We start from the raw sequence: 18,112 nt of genomic DNA, 5'->3' as shown, positions 1-18,112 counted from the left end.
GCGGCGAGCCCAAGGCGGTTTAATAAAACAGGAGACGAAGACGTACTAACCTATCATATGAGCTGAAAGCCAGTAGGCGGAGCTTACTGCCAGTAGGCAGCTCAGCTTGACGTCATTTTCGTTCACCCAAAACAATTGCAAACGCTATTGAAAACATAACAAAAAATTGTTAGATATAACGGACTGCCTATGCGCGGTCCATTTGTAAAGCTGTTTCCGGTTGGAAAGGAGGAGAAGGAGGTTTGTTTGCTTTGTTTTGTTTTGAGTGTACAGGGTCGGCTTCAACGTGTTGACGTCACTTAGTCCCCTGTTTTCTTAAACTTCCTTGGACGAGACCTTCTGTCCTATTGAAAGTTGTTTTGACGGCAAAAAAAAACTTGCACCGCCCCCTCTACCACAGCTCTGTTGGCTCTGTTGCCTAGGGAATGCGGTGCGGAGCTGTCTAGACGGAGCGCGCTCTGTGAGTGGTCGGTCCTGATTTCCACCCTGAACCGCTATATGCGCTGCGTAGGGATCCAGGCACTATGCCGCCATCTTGTGGGGTGTTTGATTAAAGGCGTATTAGAGACTCAAGTTATTAGTAGTGGTGCTTATCCTGCCTTTACCTTCTCCATAACTATGAAACACGAAAGTTTCTCATATTGCATTATGCTCTCCTATGTGTAGGCCTTTTGATCTCAGAATGTCACACCCAATGAGGATTATAGTTCCATTTGTATCTTACAAGATCTGTTTGGGATTTTTTTACACATTTCTATACTGTAAGCCATCGAATTTTGATTTACTTGGGTTATTTGTTAGAGTAACTCCATTTTGCTTGTGTCGATCGAAGTTTAAGGTCCGTGTCACAGTTGAAAGGACGATCTGCTTTCCCTTGTGCTTCTCCACCTAGTTAAGTTTTATCCTGCAATCTCACACTCTTACCCTTTCCCCCATCCTTTTTTGTCTTCCTATTCCCATAGTCCTTAGTGTACTTTGAAATTATAAATGATGCACAATGCAGTGAGATACACTCGTGCTCTGCATTTACTGCCACGTTAACAGTTATGGAGAGCAGAAGCAGAGCTGTGCCAAGCAGGGTTGCCAGGTGGAAATTTTTTTTCCAGCCCAATCCAGCCCAAAAAACAGCCCAAAACCCGCCCAAACACAAACCCCCGCCCCTGACACCCCCGCCCCCGCCGTCATCACCCCCGCCCCCCGCCGTCATCACCCCCGCCCCCGCCGTCACCGGCCCCGCCTCCCTGTCACCGGCCCCGCCTCCCACGTCATCGGCTCCGCATCCCCCTCATCGGCCCCCGCCTCCCACGTCACTAACCCCGCCCAAAACGTCACTAACCCCGCCCAAAAACGTCACTAACCCCGCCCCCCGCGGCCGAAAAAACCGCCCTGAAGCCCAAAAACAGCCCAAAAAACCGCAACCCGCCACGGGCAAAAATTTCCCGCGGCGGGTCGCGGAAAACCGCCCAATTGGCAACACTGGTGCCAAGGGGGTCCCACTTTTTGAGAGGGAGGTTTTAGTACACGCCCACAGCCCCGCCCCACATTGCATTGGGTCCACCCACTCTACATGGCTCTGCCCCTGCTAGCACACCTCCACAGCCATTTCAGAAAATAATTTATTTAATAGCCTAACACCCTTTTCAATTAGCTTTCAGAGGCCAAAACCTCCTGCTTCAGTTCAGTATAATGCTGTTATGGTAGCCTCTCCTGACTTGGGGCAGGAAGTATTGGTCTCTGAAACTTTATTAACACAGATACCATATTACTTTACCTAAATTAAAAATAAAATGATTTTCTTTACCCTTGTTGTATGGCCATTTACTTTTCTAATTGTGTTGTTCCCAGTCTGTTGATTCTGCTTCCCTTTATTTTCGCTTAACTCTTTTGCCAGGGTTTCCTGGCCATTTGTCATTTTTCTCTCCTTTTTCTTTGCTTTCTTCAATATTTTTCTGCCTCTCTCCAAATTTAATTCATTCTTACTATCCATTCTTTAATTTCCTTCTTTTTACTTCAACTACCTATGCCTTTTCATCTTTTCCTCACCCTTGTTCTCCCCGTGCGCCTTCCTCTTATTCTCCAGTCTTTCACTACTCCCCTTTTCCATCCAGCAGCTCTCCTCTTTCTCTCCCCATCCTTCCAGTGTCTCCCCTCTTTCTTTCTGCATCCTTCCATCCAGCGTCTTCCCTCTTTCTCTCCCCATCCTTTCACCCATCTACCCTCTCTCCTGATCCTTCCACCTAATGTCTCTCTCCCTCTCCTTCTATCCAGTGTCTCTCTATCTCTCTACCCTTTTCTGTTCAGTGTCCCTTCTCTCTCCACATCCTTCCAGTCTCTCTCCTTTCTGCATCCTTTCATCCATCTCCCCTCTTTCTCTCCCTATCCTTCCATCCAGTGTCTTTCTCTCCCCATCCTTCCGTTTCCCTCTTTCTCTCCCCATCCTTCCATCCGTCTTCCCTCTTTCTCTCCCCATCCTTCCATCCATTTTCCCTCTTTCTCTCCCCATCCTTCCATCCAGTCTCTCTCTGTCTCTCTCTCTATCTATCCCCTTCTTTCCCTCCAATGTCTCTCTCGCTCTCTACCCTTTTACATTCATCATTTCCCCCCCTTTCTCCCCATCCTTATCACCAGCAGCTTCTTCTCTCTTTCTCCAGCCCTTCTCCATCTCCCCTCCTTCTCTCCCCACTCTCTCTATTTTACCTCCTGCTTCATCTCCCCTCCTTCTCTCCCCACTCTCTCTATCTTACCTCCTGCCTCCCGCGCCTCCTTCCACCAGATCTTCGCTTCTTGGCCACTGCTGCTTCTGTTGAGCAGCAGCAGCCGCTACAAAAAGAAAAACAGCTAATTAAACAAACAAAAAATGTTTTTAAAAAGCAAGTGCGGCACCGCAGGCAGCCTTCAGGCATTGGCTGTCAACTCTGCAGCCACTCCTCTCTCCTCTCACGGTCCCCGGAGGAGTGCAACATAGCAGGAAGTCGATCTCAACTTCCTGCTCCAGGGGCAGTAACGTGAGAGGAGAGAGGAGCGGCTGCAGAGCCGACAGCCAATGCCTGAAGGCTGCCTGTGGTGCCGCGCTTCATAGGAGCCAACTTTTCAAAATGAATTGGGGGTACTGAAATTTTTTTTTTTTACAGGTGGTGCATTTCCCCTCCCCCTCGTCCCCCTCCCTCTCCCCCATCCCCATCATCCCCGTCCCTCTCCCTGCCCCCGTCCTCCATCCCCCCTCCCTCATCCCCCTCCACCTCCCTCTGAGTTCCAGGCCCCCCTCCCTCCCTCCCTCCCAGTTCCAGTTCCTCCCAGTTCCAGGCCCCCCTCCCTCCCTCCCTTCAAGTTCCAGGCACCCCTCCCTCTCTCCTTTCCCTCCCCCTCCCTCTGATTTCCAGGGTCCCCCCTCCCAATTCCAGGGTCCTCCCTCCCAGTTCCAGGGTCCCCCCTCCTTCCCTCCCAGTTCCAGGGTCGTCGTCCCTCCCTCCCAGTTCCAGGGTCGTCGTCCCTCCTTCCCTTCCAGTTCCAGGCCCCCTCCCTCTGAATTTTAAAAATCATCCTGACTTACCTCGTCGGGGTTATAGCGGCTGGAGGCAGCGCTAAAAAGCGTGCAGGCACTTACTTCAGTTTTCCCTTCTCTGTCTCTCAGCTCTGGTCCCGCCCTCATTTCCTGTTTCCACAAGGGCGGGACCAGAGCTCAGAAGCCGCATTGAGCCTGCCATGTTTGGGAAAGCGCGGGGTACAAATGTAATAAATAAAATAAAATAAATAAAGGCCTGACGACGACGAGGCAATTTGCTTCTTTTACACGCAGGGCAGACGCTGCCTGCGATGCCGCTTCACAGATTTGTTTTTAAAGGCAGGGTGGTGGCAGAAGAGGGCTGTCGTCTGTCGACGGAGCTGGTAGGCAGGTCAGGTCAGGGAGGGGAGGGGGTCTCAGATAGGAGAAGGGGGTGGGGTGGGGTGGGGAGGGGGTCTCAGATGGGAGGACTGGGGAGGGTAGGGGGGTCTCAGATAGAAGGGGACTGGGGTGGGGAGGGGAGTCTCAGATGGGAGAAGGGGACTGGGGTGGGGAGGGGGGTCTCAGATGGGGGAAGGGGAATGGGGTGGGGAGGGGAGGGGGTCTCAGATGGGAGAAGGGGACTGGGGTGGGGAAGGGGGTGCTCAGATGGGAGAAGGGGGCTGGAACTGGGGACTGAGAAGGAGTCATGAGGGAAAATGGGGGCCATGCCTGGGGCTGGTGGGAAAATGGGGCATGCCTGGGGCAGGTGGAATGGGTCTGGGGCTGAAAAGGGGGGCCCTAATGCAAGGCATGTGAATGAAGGGGGCTGGAACTGGGGGCTGAAAAGGAGAGTAGGTGGGATAAGGGGGCTAGTACTGGAACTGGGGGGGGGCAGGGGCTGAAACTGTGGGGACTGGGGGCTGAAAAGGGGACAGGGAGAAGTGGCTGGGGCTGAAGCTTGGGACATGAGAGAAAAGGGCTGGGGCTGGAAAGAGGACAGGGAGAAGTGGCTGGGGGCTGAAGCTCGGGACTGGTGGGAGAAAAGGGCTGGGACTGGTGGGATAGTGGAGCTGAAACTGGGGGCTGAAAAGGGGGGGCAGGTGGGAGATGTGGGCTGGTGCTAGAACTAGGGGCAGGTGGGATAAGGGGGCTGGAACTGGGGGGCTGGAACTGGGGGCTGAAAAAAAGGGGCAGAGAGAGAGAGGGGACAGATCCTGGATGGAAGGGGGGAGCAAGAGGGAGGGCAAATGGTGGATTGAAGGGGCAGAGAGAAAGGGTAGACAGTGGATGGAAGGGATAGAAAGGGCAGACAGTGAATGGAAGGGGGAGAGAGAGAGGGCAGACAGGGGCAGATGTGCATGGAAGGGGCAGGGAGAGAGGGCAGACACTGGATGGCAGAGAAAGAACGAAGACAGATGCTGGATGGAAGGAAGACAGTGAAAAGAAGATGAGGAAAGCAGAAACCAGAGACGACAAACTGTAAATAAAATATATATTTTTATTTTTTTGCTTTAGGATAAAGTAGTATTGTAGCTGTGTTAATAAATGTTTATAATAGAACATGTAAATAAGGTAATCTTTTTATTGGACTAATTTTAATACATTTTGACTAACTTTCGGAGAACAAAACCCCCTGCCTCAGGTCAGGATAGGTTACTGTAACAGCACTATACTGTATTGACCTGAGGCAGAAGGTTTTGGCCTTTGACAGCTAAATGTATTAGTCCAATAAAATGGTATTATTTTATTTTCTATATTTGTTTTATTTCTATTTGTTAATTTGTAAAGTGGTGATTTGTATTTGTTAGTTTTTTTCAAATTTACATCTGCTGTCTTTATATTTTGCACAGTACTAGGGGACATTTTCTGTTTCTGTGGTGTTGCATTGTATGCAGAGTCTGGCATCTTGGGGGTTCAGTTTAATTTTTGTCTAAATAGAAAGTTTATGATTATTTATTCTATAGTGGATTAGGGTGTATCTGTGTTTGTGAAAAAGACATGGCTTTCTGTTGACATTGACTGTGCACGATCAACGATCTGTACTATTCTGTCTGATTTTGTGAATTGATGTTCTAGTGCTCACTGTAGTGTTTAAGATGCTTTCCTTTTCCTTGTATGACTCTTAGAAATGACTGCTTGTGGTATGGTAGAATTGCTCTATAGGTCCTGAGTGTTTTGTATTCTCGGTATGCTTAGTACTGGATTTTGGAGGGGGGTGTTAAAAAATGACCAGCCCCAGGTGTCAACTACCCTAGGTACGCCACTGAATTCAGGACTGCCAGCTGATCCAAACGCAGGTCACACTGTCGATCCAGTCCTGGGAAGATCCCACTACATACTGAGACCTGTAGTTTACCATTTGCTAGAGGATGCAATGTGGAAATGTGAACTCTCAGTCAGTGTGTCCCAAACCTGGTCCTGGAGCCTCTACAGTCACTCATGTGTTCAGGATATACGCAATAAATAATCATGTGAGAGAATTGCAGCCACTGCATCCACTCTGTGCAAATCTTTCTCATGAATGTTCACTGTGTATATCCTGAAAACCTGACCGGCTGGGGAGCCTCAAGGATCAGGTTTGGGAAGCACTGCTCTAAGTCCCCACATGCAAGCTGTGAGATCCAGAACTGCATCTTCCTTGTTGTGTGAATCTTGATGCCACTTTCTAAGCCTAATCTTGGTACGTCTTCAACTTACCCTATTTTGCAATGGATCCGGGTTTTTGCATTTTGCTGGTAGCTCTCGTTATCCCTCAGATACAACTGCTGTTTACAGCATGAGGGATAGTGCATGATATAGATCAGACACCATCAACCCAGTATATGGGCCACAACTAGCTACTCAGCTCTGTCAGGATATCTCCATTGATTTTAATAGAAACAGAGAAACATGATGGCAGATAAAGGCCATATGACCCATCCAGTCTGCCCATCCTCTGTAAGTCTTCCTGTTCCTAAGCGATCCCACATGCTTATCCCATGCCTTCTTAAACTCTGGAGATTCCGGCCACTATGACTGGCTAGGTTTCCCACCAGGAGCGGGTGTCCCAACCTCTGATGTTTCAATATTTTTATTGATGACAAAATACAAAGGCAAGAAACCATACAATTACAAATTTAAACAACGCGGTAATAACCTCTCATGCATCAGGGTTAAAGAGAGTGCAAATCAGCCATCAAATTTGTGGTTTAACAACATTTTTCCGACCCCCCTTCTCAAGTTGTTATGCTTCTACAGATACATAATGATATTAGCATACATCATCCAGATACTTCCTTGTATCAGAAGGTAACACCATGGAACATATTGAAACATGGATAATATAGTCAATATGAAATCCTTATTAACAGAACCAGAAGTTGTCCTTAAACTCCCTAACCCAAAGCTCTTCTTCCCTATCTCCCAGAACCTCCCCCCTCCCCTCCCCTCCCAAAGCGTCCCAACCTCTGATATACACCCAAATCCCTCTTCAGTACGGTGGAGCGATTGCTTTGGATGTCAATTACTATCACATGTTCCACCAAGCTCTCCTATCTTTGGAATATTGCCCTAATAGCAGCCTAGCCCTCATTGTGGACAGATGATTGCGATGGAGATGGCAGCTCGGTGCTTGGCATCATCTAATCCAAAGCTATCTATGTGCAGCTATTGTGGCAGCACGTATCAGCCACGGGTAGGGAACACCCTCAAGTCCTCTATAGGACACTAACAGCAAAGTGTGTTTTGGGTGGTGGTGTGGGAAAGCAATGTATGATATTGTTCACGGTGTTTGTTCTCAGCATATAGAGTACTGGCCATAGGTTCTCACTTCATTGCAGGTGTGGAGAATTTGGAAAAACATTGTGTTCAGAACCGTGTATTTAGGCCTCATCATGTGTTCTGCTGCAGAATGCGCATGTTCCTGTTGTACCCTGTGCACTCTTGCCACGGATCCTTCTGACACCGGCGGGTGAGCTATAGGAGAAATCCTTCACAATCTTCACTATATGACTGTTAGCGCCTGGGATGCCACACTCAGTGGGCCGTTTAATAAATGAGGTGGGTGTTTTCTGGCCTTGCCTATACAGCATTTTAGCATTACACCTATTCAGGTGCCTGGCATGTCCCTGCATTTCCAGAAGGGGTTTGCAAAGATACAAATTTGGGTGGAATATGGGTCCCATACTTGTCGGGACCTTGCTTATGTTGAGTGGTGCAGCTGTTGCTTGTAAGTCAAACAGATCCCAATTGTCTATGTATTAGTTACTTTTTCACCCCTATCATTGGATCAGCTTCTGCCAAATGCCACTGGTTGCTAAACTAGATCCTAGACTCAGTTCAGTCAGTGGGGGTATCAGGATATCCACAAGAATGAATCATGACAGCAAAGTGCAGGCAGTGAAGGTAGCACATGGAAATTGTTCTCATTGAATATGTATTATGGATATCCTGCAAACCTAAGTGCCTGACCTGCTTCCAGCACCACTTTTGATCCACTCATGCCTATTCAGTTTGTGAGTTTTTGTCTGTGTCTCCAACACCTCAGGTGGGACACACAAAAACCTATGGAACTTTGGAAGGCTAAGTGCTTTGAAAATATGCCTCACAGTCAACTGGTGTGGGGCACTAGGCGTGAGTGTCTGATTGTGTCATAGGTGGAATGTGTATCTTAACCTCTAAATGTCAAACAGATCAGTCTATAGCACCTTGCATTACTATTATGTGATGGTTAATTGACCATAGGTGTATATGTCTCCAACGCCCTGTGGAGAGCTATCACCTGCAAAACTATATAGCCTATGTGTGGGGTTTGTGGATATAGTTATGTGTACCTAGGATAATGGTAAACATCATGTCCGGCTCTCTGATTCTGTACTGGTGTCTCTATAATGAATGTCATTGACCAAATGAACATTTGCAGGGGTTGTTTGTCAGCTCATGATGTGTTTACTCACATGAGGGGGTGTAAGCCTATGACAAGCCTAGGGCTTCCAGTTTGCCAAACCATTCCAGGACATATTCTGTTTGAATATGCTTGCATACATGGTGGTTCACAGATTGCAGATCAGTCAACTGGATGCTTGTTGTCCCTGACATGATGGAAGTCTATCTGTATGCAATGATGAGATCTCATATGCCATAGATGATGATTGTGGAGCTGATGGAGTTCTGAGCATGTGGTTATCTCTTCCTCTTTATGATGGTGACTTTAGGCTCCACTTTGACCCAGTCCCCTGAATCAGACTAGTGTCCTAGCTAGCTTGTTCTGTGGACATCCATTTATAGTGGAGCCTCCAAGGGGTCTCAATTTTTGAGAGGGAGATTTTAGTACATTCCCCAGCCCTGCCCCTTCTGCCTAGGCTCCCCCCCTTGGCACACCTCAATTCCACGGCCATTTAAGAAAATATTTTATTTAATAGCCTAATACCCTTTTCATTTAGCTTTCAGAGGCCAAAACCTCCTGCCTCAGGTCAAGTCAGGACAGTATGCTGTTATTATGGTACCCTCTCCTGACCTGAGGAGGGAAGTGCTGGTCTCTGAAGGCTAATCAAAAATGTTTTAAAATCAGTGAAGGTATCATCTTCTGTTCTATTTTGTGTTTTATTTGCATTTATTAACCTTTATTAACACAGCTACCACATTACTTTATCCTAAATTAAAAGTAAAATTATTTTCTGTACCTTTGTTGTCTGGACATTTACTTTTTCTAATTGTGTTGGTCCCAGTCTCTGGATTCTGCTTTCCTTCATCTTCTTTTAACTCTTTTGCCAGGGTTTCATGTCCATTTGTAATTTTGCTCTCCTTTTTCTTTGTTTTCTTCAATTTATTTTTCTGCCTTTCTTTCTGTCCAGATGTAATTCATTCTTACTATCCATTCTTTAATTTCCCTCTTTTTCTTCATCTACCTATGGTTTTTCATCTTTTCCTCACTTTTGTTCTCCTCATGCCCCTTCCTCTTATTCTCCAGTCTTTCACTAACTCTATCCTCTCCCCCTTTCCATCCAGCATCTCCTCACTTTCTCCCCATCCTTCCAGTGTCTCCCCCTCTTTCTCTCTGCATTCTTCCATCCTGGGTCTCCACTTTCTCTCCCTATCCCTCCATCCAGCATCTTCCCTCTTTCTCTCCTACCCTTCCATCGTGTCATCCCTTTTTCTCTCACCATCCTTCCACCCATCTACCCTCTCCCAATCCTTCCATCCATTGTCTTCCTCTATCTCCCCTTCCTTCTAGCCAGTTCTCTCTCTCTCTCTCTACCCTTTTCCATTCAGCATGTCCTCTCTCTCTCCTCATCCTTCCAGTGCCTTTCCTCTTTCTCTCCATACCCTTCCATCCAGCATCTTCCCTCTTTCTGCCCCCTCCTTCCAGCATTTTCCCCTCTCTCTCCCTCCTTTCATCCAGCATTTCTCCATCTGACCAGCTAGGGTCCCCCCCCCCCCCAGTTTCTCCCCATGCTTCTCTCCAGCAGCTTCTCTCTCTCCTGCCCTTTTCTATGTCCCCTCTTTCTCTCCCCATCTTTCCACTCATCTCTTTCTCTTTCTCTTTCTGTGTCTGTACCCCTCTTCCATTCAGCGTCTTCCCTCTTTCTGCTCCCTCCTTCTAGTATTTTCCTCTTTCTCTCCCTCCTTTCATCCAGCATTTCTCCTCTTTCTCTCTCCATGTGACCAGCCAGGGTCTCCCCCTTGCTCCCCTTTCTTCTCCCCAGCAGCTTGTCTCGCCCCTGCCCTTTTCCATGTCCCATCTTTCTCTCCCCATCTTTTCACTCATCTCTCTCTCTCTCTCTGTACCCCTCTTCCATCCAGCATCCTCACTCTGCTTTCTTTTTCTCCTCTTCTCTCTCCATTTATTACCTCCTGCCTCCCTCTCAATGCCCTTTCCTCCTTCCCCTACCCTTTCCACCCAGTACCCAGTGTTTCCTGGCCGCTGCTTCTCCTGAGTTGCAGCAGCAGCCCAGACAAAAGAAGAAAAACATTAGCGCGGGGCTGCAGCAGCCTTCAGGCATGCTCTGTTGGCTCTGTCAGTCCTCTGCTCCTGCTGACGTCAATTTCCCGTTCCGGGGGCAGAGGACCAGCAGAGCCGACAGCGCATGCCTGAAGGCTGCTGCAGCCTCGCGCTTGTTTTTCTTGTTTTGCTGCAGCTGCTCATCAAGAGAGAAGTGGTGGCGGTGGCAGTGGATCCCCTGGTACAGTGTGTCTCAGCATGACACTTTCCTGCTTTGGCAGGAGTGCGGGAGATGACCTGCCAAAGCGGGAGTCTCCCGCTGAATGCTGGAGATTTGGCAGGTCTATTATAGAGACAGCTGGACTAATGTGCCTAGCTATATAGCTATCTCCAAAGGGCCATATCTAGCTCAATATCTGTTTCTGTAGAATCATCTGGCATTACATATCTATATACATTTGGATATGGAGTGCATTGCAGAAATGTCCCTATTTGCTCTTCATTCCTCTTCATTCAGTTCCTCCCTCTCTTACTCAATCTTTCTCCAGCTGTTGACTAGATAGTTGCACAGGGACAGAAATCCAACACACCCCCACTGGAATCTAGCCCATCCCCACTGCAAGTAATCTCCATCCCAGTTCCTGGCCCGCCAAGCCCTTGCCGTGCCGCAGTCACCTTAACCCCCCCCCCCCCCCCAAGAAAGCCAGATTCTATAAGCAGTAAAAATACTAGTAAAAGTAACATAATTCATTTTCTTACGTACACTGCTAAGACAGCAGATGTACAGATCAGCACAGGACCCAAAGCAGTCGAAATTTCAAAACAAGTAAAGTCAGAAACAACACAGTTTATACCTAATTGTTCAACCACCCTTAGGATTCTCCTTTTGGATTTAAAAACAAAACCATTTACATGTAAGGACTGGATAAATTAATTAAAGCAAAGTTTAAAGCAAATGCCCTTAATATGTAATACTTATGCAATATAGCAAGCAGCCTGAGGCAACAGATTTATTTTCTACTGAACATAATTAACTTTGTATGAACTTGGTGGCTAATAATGTGCTGAACTGGACAGTGTTGGCCAGTGTTGCCAGGTGGGCGGTTTTACCGCCCAATTGGGCGGTTTTCCGCGACCCGCCGCGGGAAATTTTTGCCCGCGGCGGGTTGCGGTTTTTTGGGCTGGTTTTTGTGCTTCGGGCGGTTTTTTTAGGTGGCTTTTTCGGCCGCGGTGGGCGGGGTTAGTGACGTTTTTGGCGGGGTTAGTGACGTGGGAGGCGGGGTTAGTGACGGGGAAGGCGGGGTTAGTGACGGGGAAGGCGGGGCCGATGACGGCGGGGGCGGGGTTGATGATGGCGGGGGCGGGGTGATGACGCGGGGGCGGGGGTGTCAGGGGCGGGGTTTGAGTTTGGGCGGGTTTTGGGCTGGATTTTGGGCTCCTTTAGGCTGGAAAAATATTTTCCACCTGGCAACCCTGGTGTTGGCACATTTAGACTGATGGTGGACAAAACTTCTGCATGAAGGAAGCCCTTCTCTAATTATTCAATACCTTTCTGTGAAAAAGTAGTAATAAAAAAAGGCAAGTGCATTTTTATGATATAGCAGAGAAACAAAGTGGGAAGTGGACCAATGACTTGAGGACGCTGAGACTATGGTGGTATATATAGGAGTAAACTTTATTGTAGACTCGACACAGTACTGTGTTTCGGCCACAGGCCTGCCTCAGGAGTCTAAAGAATTAGTTAATTTTTATCGAAAGAAAAAAAAATTTTTTAAACGTGACATAAATACACCAGAATATAATTCTAAAAATGTGTGTGGACAAACATGTATGTAATTATTGAACATATAAATAAATGCATCAACATAATTAATAAAATCTCCTAACACATGATGTTATATATTTATATGTTCAATAATTACATACATGTTTGTCCGCACACATTTTTAGAATTATATTCTGGTGTATTTATGTCACGTTAAAAAAAAAATGTTTTTCTTTCAATAATTTTATTCTTTAACTAATTCTTTAGACTCCTGTGGCCGAAACACAGTACTGTGTCGAGTCTACAATAAAGTTTACTCCTTTATATACCACCATAGTCTCCCACTGTTTCTGGGATAAGCAGTATAAAATGTTTTGTACTTTTTGGGGATCTTCCCAGATATTTGTGACCTGGATTGGCCACTGTTGGAAACAGGATGCTGGGCTTGATGGACCTTTGGTCTTTCCCAGTATGGCAATACTTATGTACTTATGTCTTTAGACCCAATAGCGTTTTTGTGGAATATGAAACGAACTTGATGTCAACCGAAAACCATCATCGTACATTATGGACTTGGTCATTACTTGCAGGAGTATATTTCTAATTCTGATCAGAGTACACGTAGTAATACATGATTGTGAGAATGAAGGTTTATTTCACTCTGAAGGCTCTGTGTGATGTTGAAAGTCTGGATAATGACATTCCCACTCTAGTCGCAGTCTAGTCCTCACATTCCTCTGTTCTTTATACTGTTTATTCTATGTTATTTTTTTTCTGCCTTATGTAACTACCAAAAAAACTAATAAAAATAATTGGACAAAAGGAATATATCATGAAGTGTATTCTCTAGTTTGGCCAGCAGGTGGTGCATGCTTTATGTTTAAAGCTGTTACAGAAAAATGACTGTTCCTTCTTTAGTTTAGCACAGAGAGGAAGTAACCTGCAGTGCTGCGGCCAGCTACTTTTAAAACATGTTGTTCTGGGCTCCAATTGGCCCAGGAGCTCAAATTCAGCTAGGATGTAGTGGCTATTTCCCCAGTCTCAGCCAGGGAGTGGTGAGAGAAAGATCTCTTCCCTGAGGCCCTACTCAGAACTGTAAGCAGTATTTTCCTGAACTCCCCAGGCACTATCCAGGTAGTGACTAAGTGTTAGAGAGTTTTAATAATTAATTCTATTTCATTTACCTGTTATTGTGTGCTGTATTTTTCCCATATGTTTTATATGGTTCACTATGACAATAAACCTATTAGTTATTGGCTCTGTTGCCTTGGCCTGCCTAAGAATCCTGGTTTGTGTTTTGGGGTCTGGGAGGTGCTTTCAAGGAACTGTGGGACCCTTGGAGTGTAGCCCCATTGTCCTAGAAATCATTTGAGAGTGGGAGTCACCCAGAGGCAGTTGGGACCCAGTCGGCAGGAGGAGGGTGCTCGTGTATAGCACAAGTGGCAGGTGCAGGCAGACCTGAGCAGTGCTGAGGGCAGACCCTCTAAGTGGCAGCAGGTCACTCCAGGTGGGTGATACACGTTCCGTGACAACAAGTGCCTACTGCCTTCATGCAGGGACCCCTTTACTAAGCAGCAGTAAGCCAGAACTACTGCTAGCCCAATATGGGCATCAGTAGTAATTCCACCCCCAGAGCACACCATTTCTGGCACTAGGGGAAATAGGTCCTTATTTTTTTTACCACAGCAGTTACCTAGCGGTAATCGGGCAGGGTTACCACCACCTCAATAGCTAGTGGTGGTAAGTGCTTCTCCCCCCGCCCTCAACATGGCCATGCAGTAAGTGCAATCTTACTGCATGGCAACTTCTTTTTTTGGCCTTTTTATCTGCTGCGGTATAAAGGGCCATTAGCACAGGGCCCCTTTTACTGTAGCTTAGTCAAAGGGCCCCTCAGTGGAGTGATGCAGTTTTTACCCATTCTTCTTGGCTGAATAGTTAATGCTTTGTGAAGTTGACTGAGGGGGTGAAGATCTACTGCAGGCGTACTCACTCCTAGTCTTTGAGGGCTGCAGATAGGTTTTCAAGCTATCCCTAATGCAAATATACCCAGGCTAGATTTACATGAAGACTGCAGTTATGTAAATCTAGCCTGGGTATATCTTTATCCTGGAGCTCTGTTTGTCTCATTCAGTGGCGTAGCCAAGGGTGGGCGCTCGCACCGGCCCAATAGCCTTCCCTCTGATGTATTTCTGCCGAGGTTGAAACAGGAAGTTGCATGAGAGGGAAGGGTGTGGGGCCAACATGAGCAGTGTGTATTAGTTGCTGCTCGCTGCTGGTGAAAATCTGCTATTTAAAAGGTATACAGGAGAGGGGGATGTTTGAGAGACCATGTGGCATTCAGGCGAGAGAAGGACAGACCAAATCACCTGTGGGACGGGGGCGAGATTCTTCTGCCCACCCATCTTGGGCCCAGGCCCACCCAAAATTGGGTGTCTGGCTACACCCCTGGTCTCATTCTTTGCTCAGATTCACATCATACAACAACAGTTTGATCCTTAGTTGACAAGTATTTGAATCAACCTGGCTACTATGATTGAACACAAGTGAGCTCTATGTAATGGATGAAGGGCCTTCGTAAGGCAATTATTTGAAATGGAGCAACTTGAAGTTTAGTATGTGGACATAGAACCAAGACACTTTCATTTCTTTTTCTTTATAATTGTTCTGGCATGTTGAAAGTGCAGAGTACATTGTGTAGATGAGAAACATCTACTTTAGGACGGAGGGGGATCCATTTACTCAGGAGTGCTAATGGATATAGCCTGTGTTGAAGGGTGGGCTGCATGGCAGTTAACACACATTAATTTGTTAGCGTGCCTTAGTAAAAGGGCCTCAGTGTGTTGGGTGAACTTTAGATAAGAGAATGTGACAAAGGTACAAGGGTGTAAAACGTTTACATGACACCATGTAGTTCAGAGATAGCCTAGCTTGGGGTAATAGCTATGAAAAACTATTTTGAAAAATCAATTTTACATGATAATATCAAAGCAGTGGCATACTGAGGGTGAGGTGATGGGGGTGATCCGCCCCAGGTGCACGTTGCAGGAGGGGTGTAGAGTGCAGCCGAGCGGCTGTTGGCTCTGCCGGTTCCCTACTCCCTCTGCTGTTACTTCCTGTTCCGGGGCAGAGGGAGCTGGCGGAGCCGACAGCCGTGCAGCTGCTCCCAGCACCCCAACAGGTAAGAAGAATGCACCTGGGGAGGGGGGGTCGTGCTGCACCCGGGGGAGGGGGTGTGCAGTGGTGAACCGCCCTGGGTGGCAGCTGACCAAGGAGCACCACTGTGTCTAAGAATGAAACAAAAAATTAGGAGCCTTTTTACTAAAGCTTAGCATGTGTTAATTTCAATAGTGCATGCTAAGCTTTAGTAAGAGGTCTCCTAAGTAGGCTAAGAAAATTTTTCCTAATAGTCTTTTACTTGCTGCTTTAATTTTAAGAATGAGCCATATTCAAAGTGATGGTATAGGCATCTATACTTGCGACGAAGTCACAGACTGAGCATGCTCTACTCAAGTAAAAGCATGTAGGCTTTATATAAGGGAGGGGAAACTTCGTTGCAGCATAAGTAGCAGAGGAATGACATCTGAATGATATTAAGGTGGTGGTCTTCACTTCAAAATCAACAGGTCACGTTTTCATGATAACCCCCATACCTGTGTACACAGATGTACATGCTTACCTCTACCTTATGCAAATCCCATACATATTTGCAAGGTATATCCTGAAAATCTGAGCTGTTGCCAGCCAGGGCCTGGTTGTAAAGACCAAGGCAGGGCCGCCGAGAGGGGGGAGGGGGGGCTGGTGCCGTGGTCAGGCCGCCAGCGCTGCAGTCCCTGGTCTCACCTGCCTGCCTCCACAGCTCTGGGCTCCCTTCATTCAAAGCGGCAGTCGCAGATCGCCTCTCTTCTGGCCTTCCCTCCCAGTGTCGCGCCCTCGCGGAAACCGGAAGTTACATCAGACGAGGGCAGGACACAGGGAGGGAAGGCCAGAAGAGACGCAATCTGCGACTGCCGCTTTGAGTGAAGGGGGCCCGGAGCCGTGGAGGTAGGCAGGTGAGACCGCGGACTGCAGCGAGGGGGGGCGGAGGCGGGCCCGGCCTAGTCTCTCGGCGGCCCTGGACCAAGGCACTAAAGTTCCCGATTCAATGTAGAGGCCTCCAGCTTGAAGAGCCAAGCAGGGAGTCTCTTCCAGCATTGCCTACATCTAGCTGTACTAAGGAGTAGTGTTTGCCTTTGAGCCATTAAACACAAGAGGGAAATTTTCCTGGCAGTAGTTATGCCTTTTCTAGGCTGAAGAATACATGTGTAGATTTTTGAAATCATTGCAGGTTATGGCTCTCCACCTGCCAGCAGCAGCTTCTGCAATCATTTACACAGGTAAATACCACTATTTATCATGCAGATGCTTCTAAATTTTACAGTTTTAGGTAGGTGTGTGTGTGTGGGGGGGGGGGGGGGGGGGGGGGGGGGGGGGGGGGGGGGGGGGGGGGGGGGGGGGGGGGGGGGGGGGGGGGGGGGGGGGGGGGGGGGGGGGGGGGGGAGCTATGAGACAGGCATAGAAACCGTGCCCAAAAACTTGTATTACAGTCCAAAAGCAGGAGGAGGATTTTAGCTTACTTACCCAAGGGAAAGGTCACCTAGGTAGTGGTTAGGTCAGGACCTCTCCTTCTGCAACTGGCCTGTGTTGTGCCCTCTCTACCAAATTTTGCAGTTGATGTAGGGGACATGAAAACCCTGACCAGGATGATTTAATGGTTCCATGTAGGCACACATGAACATGTTCTCCATACCAAATCAAGTACAACCTCTTGTGACTTATGGTAGAGGAACAGTGGTTTCTTCTCTCAACCTCCCTCTCCCCACTTAGAGGGGCATTTTCAAAAGAAACGTCTAAATCAGAATTTGGACGTTTTACAAAGATGTCCAGATTCAGAGGTGGGGAGCAGATCATTTTCGAAAAAGATGGACGTCTATCTTTTGTGTTCAAAAATACTGATTTGGACGTCCTTTGTTTTGGTCCATTTTCGAACGAAAGATGTTCAAATGCAAAACGTCCAAAACAGAGGAGGAGTGGCTTAATGGTTAGTGCAGCGGGCTTTGATCCTGGCAACATGGGTTTAATGCCCACTGCTGCTCCTTGTGACTTTGGGCAAGTCAAATGCACAAGGGGCATTTTTTGGATATCACATCAAAGTCTGAATTTGGATGTTTTTTTGTAAAACGTCCAAAATCAGAACATGAAAGGTCATTTTTCTACAAAAAAAACAAAGTCTATCTTTTCCTTTTGAAAGTGTTGTTTGGAAAAAATGTTTTGTGATTTGGGGGGAGTAAGGGGAGGTGATCCCTGAGTCCCTCCAGTGGTCATCTGGTCATTTGGGGCACCTCTTGAGTGGAGTAGAGGAGTAGCCTAGTGGTTAGTGCAGCTGACTTTGATCCTGGGGAAGTGGGTTTAATTCCCACTGCAGCTATTCATTATAAAAACAGGTCTAGCTCAAAACATCTTAAGTTTTAGTCTTGGACATCTTTGTTTTGTTCCATTATTGCTGAAAGACATCCATGTTTTAGGAACGCCCAAGTCCCGCCTCAAACACGCCCCCTGAAATCTGGACGTCCCTCTGACGGACTTCGGAGAAAGACGTCCAAAAAGAGGTTTTCATAATACTGATTTGGACGTTTGTGAGATAAACGTCCAAATGCTGACTTATGTCACTTTTTGGACGTCTATCTCTTTTGAAAATTAGCCTGTTATTGACTTGAGATAATGTCTATGCCATCTAGTATAAAAAGTATGCTGCTGAAGGTAGGCGGGGCAGGAAGGGATGGTCAGGTAGGCCCAGGGGGAGGTGGAGCGGAAGCTCCGATATCTCCTTATGCAGGTAGTAGGTTGATATTCTGGCAGGACCCACACGATACAGAAGTTAAGTCATACCTGGAAATTCAATGGCATG

This window comes from Microcaecilia unicolor, chromosome 4 (assembly GCF_901765095.1).
Source record: "Microcaecilia unicolor chromosome 4, aMicUni1.1, whole genome shotgun sequence".
Classification (NCBI taxonomy): domain Eukaryota; kingdom Metazoa; phylum Chordata; class Amphibia; order Gymnophiona; family Siphonopidae; genus Microcaecilia; species Microcaecilia unicolor.
The sequence above is the reverse complement of the archived record's forward strand: the minus strand, read 5'-3'. Positions refer to the sequence as shown.